The sequence below is a fragment of the Octodon degus genome, unplaced genomic scaffold, assembly GCF_000260255.1.
Source record: "Octodon degus isolate 3935 unplaced genomic scaffold, OctDeg1.0 scaffold00469, whole genome shotgun sequence".
Lineage (NCBI taxonomy): Eukaryota > Metazoa > Chordata > Mammalia > Rodentia > Octodontidae > Octodon > Octodon degus.
The window spans coordinates 76,623-81,981 of NW_004525045.1; the positions used below are offsets into that span (position 1 = coordinate 76,623).

The following is a 5,359-nucleotide window of genomic DNA, read 5'->3' on the forward strand; positions in this document are numbered from 1 at the left end:
GGTGATTATCTATTCTAACTATCTTGTACATACATATATATTTTCTTCACAACAAAACAGTCCTATATTTATATCCCCCTTTTTTATTTTGTTTTGCAGAGATGGTTTTCCATTGTTGTTGAAGTCTTTTTATTTTATTAATTTTTAATTCATTTTAATGAGAAAAAAGATAAAATAGCAATGAAACAGTTTCAAAACAGGTTAGACAGTTATAATAATACATTGCATATTGTTGTCTTCATAATAGTTATTCAGAGGACAGGATACAGACATGATATCTTGTCTAAACAATATTAGCACAAACCTTTCTTCACATTGAACTAGGAGAAAGTAGTTGCATATGTATACTAATATATATGTAACATATATTCCCTACAAAATGGTCCTTTATTTATCTTTATTCATTTTAATGAAAAAACAAAAATAAAATAACAATGAAACAGTTTGAAAGCAGAAGTCTTTAAAGGACATTTTCATACTTGCTGCCAGTCCAAAGATTGCAGATACTTAAATTCAGCAATATAACCTAATATACTTCAATGTTGTATATAGTTTGATTTCTAAATTTCTGTATAAAAATGTGTAATTGTTTTTAAATATTCTATAGACATTTAAATTTTAGAATATCCATGGTAGTTGGAAAATAGCAGCTCCATTTGATGTCTAAGGTATCTGATATTCAGACAGATAGTGATGTTAAAATTAACTGCCTCTGTTATAGGATAATAATATCATTAAGCTTCTACTCTGGATGTTTAACAACTAAAGTTTGCATACTAAACATTAGATAGATAGATGGGTTAGAAATATAGCCAATTTTGGCCATAGACCTTCAGGGTCAGTGATGACTAAGGACATAAAAGAACCTCTGCTGTGACATTCTGTAACTTAGTGGTGTCCCAAATTTTCTATTCAAGGAGATTATGGGATCACAGAGGAAAGTGATCAAAGTGATGTATAGTATGCCTAAAGAGAGTGACTTAGAGAGAAAAAATTATCTCAGGCTTTCACAGAGAGTAAATTGATCAAGAAATGGTTGTGACTCATCTAGATTGCTGACACTGACAAAAGATCCACAAGGTGCTGTAAATGGTTCCAGGGTAAATCCTGAGAGAATTTGACTGACCTTATCTGATAGCATAAGTTACATTCTTAGTTATATAGGTCTTGCTTTAACTTGGTCTTAACCATTCAGCAGAAAAGTGTAACCATGAAGTATAAAAAGTAAAACTCAATTAATATATTGAGCTGTAAAACGCTGAAGTCAACAACTTCAGACTGTTGCCAGTTGTGCTAACTCACTACTATTATGAACTATTGGTCTACTGTAACAAAAATTTCTAAATAGAGCATTCCATTGGTTCACATTTAAAGGAAGAAAAAGAAAGAAAGAAAGAAAATTTATATTTATGTATATTTGCAGAATAGCTTAGATAACAATACTGCTGCTAAATGTTGCTCTATTGAGAGTGGCCGATAATGTTTAAATTTTCTCTTCATTTTAATTTCCTATAACTTTTTAAAATGAAATTTACATGCTTACATCTGGTAATCTAAACAACTAATGTGTAAATAACATTGTGCAATATCATAATAATTGTTGAATTCCTATTATAGTGCATAGTGAAATTCTGTACTTTTTCTAGTGTTTTTAAACTACTTTTTATTCGCTTTTGAAAAAGAAAAGCTTAAAAAAGATTAAAAGGATATTTGAGGAATTCATGAATAGGGTCAAAGAACTTGTATTTTTACTTTCTCTAAGAAACTTGAAAAAATACACAAGCAAATCAAAGTATAACAATGCAACTGAAGGCATCAAAAAACACTCCAGCATTTCCAAGGCATGTCTAACATAATAGCGTACACTGTGACATTGACTCTCAAAACCACATATATCTAATAAAAGGGGAGGCTCTTTATCCTTAAGACACTCCACTTTTCCAACTTTCCATGGTTTTCTGTATGCATCTATCTGCACCTTTATTCTCCTAAGAGGAATCCTGCAGAGCCCTCTGAAGGGCCAGCCTGAGAGTCTTATGCTGCTGCCTAAAGGAGCCAATTAAGAAGTAAATGATGGGGTTGGCACAGCTGTTGATACAGTACAGGACAATTGTGACTGAGAAAGGATGATAGAGGTTCTCAAGACTTAAATCTAACCACAATAGGATCAACAAGTAAATTCCAAATGGCAGGCCACAGATGAGGCAGAAGAAGATTCTGAGTAGAGTGCTCAGATACAACCTGGTGAGAGGTAACCTTCTGGAACCAAAAAGGATTCTGACCACCAGGACTAGGCAGGACATGGCTAGCGTTAGAAATGAAAAGATCAGCAATGCAGCTATGATAAAATCAACAATTCTCCAGCTATTGACATCAGAAAACACATTCAAGAAACCAGAGTAGTACCATTCTAGGAAGCTAAGCAACAGGGACAGGGTCCAAAGTAGAGTACATATGACAGTTGACATATGTTTTGGACGGTGGCAGCGGTACCAGATGGGCCATAGGACACAGAGGCAGCGCTCTATGCTAATGGCACTGAGGATGTTCAGGCCTGTGAAGTATGGAATAAGCACTATTTTGGTAATGGTCTCACGATCAATTTTATAGCACATGAAAAGCAAGGAGTCAATAACTTGGCAGCAGAGGAAGAGGAAGTCAGATGCAGCCAGATTGAGGATGTAGACTGAGATGGCATTCCTGTGCATGAAACATCCCAGGAGACAGATGACAACTGCATTTCCTGCCATCCCCACCAGGCCAATGATGACAATCAGCACATCTGGGATCGAAGTCTCAACACAATGTGGATACGAGGGCTCATTTCTAATATATGTTGAGGATTTCATCAACTCTGTTGTCATGGTTGGATCCATGCCCACAAACCCCTCACTGCTGTACCTGAGAATAAAACAATTTTGAGAACATAAAATATGATAACTTATTCTCATGACCACCTTATTATATAGAGAATTATTGTTCCTGTTATAAAAAGAAGGGATACAATGATTAAGTAATTTATCCAGAGCTTGGTGGGCCTGTATTAACTAGTACTAGATATAAACCTGGTCTTTATTCACTCTACAGACAGATCTTTCTTTTCCAAACAAGAATTTTTAAAAGTATAATGGAAAAATCTGATAAACACCTCCACTCCATAGGCTGGGGCTATAGACCCCTCACTATTCTGCCTGAGACCAAAAATTTTTTTCTCAATTGCAGTAATGCATAAGGATATTGAAGAAATCATGACACCATCCTAAGAAGGTTCCATTTATAGAGAAAAACAGAAAATCTTCCTATGGAACTGTTAGGTGAATACAATCTTTGTCTGGAAGAGTTTAAGGATGGTTGGGCCTGGAGAGGTAGAAATCACAATCAATAAAAGCCTTCAAAATTGGGGCACATTTTTATTCCCAGAGTTCATGCTATGGCACATTTTGTGCTAAACATTTCTTTAGGAAGTGAAGGAAAGTATGAAAATCCTTATAATTGCAGATGATTCTAGTTAAATGGGAAAAAATGAAGTAATGTAAAACATACATAACATCTTAAGAAGATTTCTCTTATTGTAATTATTCTTGTGGATATATCTGTTTATAAGAATTGGTTATGTGTGCCCAAATATCAAAAGTTGACCACTAAAGTGCTTTTGAACTAAGGATTAAATGTGGACATAGGAATTAAAAGCATCTCAATTCACAGAGGGAGGTTTAGATTTCAGTTGGAGTCAGATTTTTCCCCAACTGAAAAGACAAAATGATGAGTTAGAATGGTATCCAGTGGTGTCAAGTAGTGAATTAGACTGACATCTGAGGGTTGAGTAAAAGAGTTATTGGAAGTATGTCAATGTCCATGGGGAACTATCAAGTGGGAGTGCTGTGGAGTGTACAACATAATAATAGCCCACTCAGTCATCCTCGTTTTCTTTCAGAAGACATCCTTTGTCTACTTCCCTTGATGGGTAGCACTTTTGTGTAAAAGGAGTCATAAAACAGGCAGGGATTGTAATAGGAAGATAAAGAGAACCAGGTGGCAGCTGCATGAGTAGTGGCAGCTGAGAGCTCATTAAGCATTGTCTTGTAGTCATCTCTAGACCTAAGAAGGGAAAAATTAATATTTTTTCTATTTTGAAGAGAATGGAATTAGAGACATAACAAATGGGATAAGGAATTTGTTCCTGGTCTCACAGTGTGCATTTGGACAGAATACATATATACCTTACAGCCCACACTTTGATAGTGCCTCTGGAACCTCAACTGCCATGTGTCAGTTATAAGCAGATAGAACAAAAGTAGAGAAGTAGAGCCAAGGTAAGTCAAGGATAATAATAAAAATTGTAGCTGAAGGTTAATTGTAATCCAGGTAGCTTTCCTGCAGTGCAGCTGGAGGAGAAACTGTTTAAGACCAAGAAAAAGTGATGGATGAATCAGGAATGGATACTGTCTTTTTTCCAATTTCTATCAATTACAAAGCCAATTTTATTTCTTTGAAAACTGTAATTGCACATAAAGTATAAAAATAATAAACAATTTAGGGTGATCCAATTGCTCACATTTATCTAAGTTTTACTATAAAGTAGTTCATGAATCATTTCACATTAATACCTGTTTATACCCAATTTTAAAAGACTATATGTGAAAATATCACATAAAAACAAACCAACATATAATACTAAATTTTTAACACAAAAATAAAACTGAAAACATGAGTATTCAAGTCAAATATGATGGGATTATAACATAGCACAGTACCTGGCATTTTAAAAAATATTAAGACTAAATCAATTTATTGCTATATCTTATCAATAATAAAGATATAAAGTACATCACAGCCACTATACCAAATATGTTGCAGTAATTATATGACATATGATACAGCTGTAAAAAAAGAAAATCAAAGTCATACCTCTTCATCTGGTAGAAGCTTATTTAAAACACAATGTGTACCTTCCTTACCTAAATAGACTCAAAACCTGTGGGAAACTGTATTCATATGCACAAAAGTGTTCAGCTTTATCAAGTGACACGTCTATAAAAATAAGACCATTGACTTTGAAGGCAATTTTAGAAGGATTGAAGAAAATGAGGATATGTAAAAAGAGTAAATATTTGTTCATATGTGTTTGCTCTGGCTGGAGGGATGGTTCAGTGATCTAAGTGTCTTCCTGGAAGCACAAAGACCCAAATTTGATCCATGGTACCACATGCCATGCCAGTTCTGCACTAAGCTGGCAACTAAAACTGGGCATAGTAGTTCATCCCTGTCGTCCCAACATTGGGGAGGCTGAAAAGGGAGGAACACTATGAGTCTGAGCTGCATAGCAAGGCTCAGTACCAAATAAATAAATAAATAAATA

General features: G+C 34.7%; 1 pseudogene; it reads right to left on the bottom strand.

Annotated features, from left to right (window-relative positions):
• LOC101593326 overlaps positions 1-2,876 on the bottom strand; it is a 40,680-nt pseudogene extending 37,804 nt beyond the window's left edge.
• Between the last annotated feature and the right edge of the window lie 2,483 nt (positions 2,877-5,359).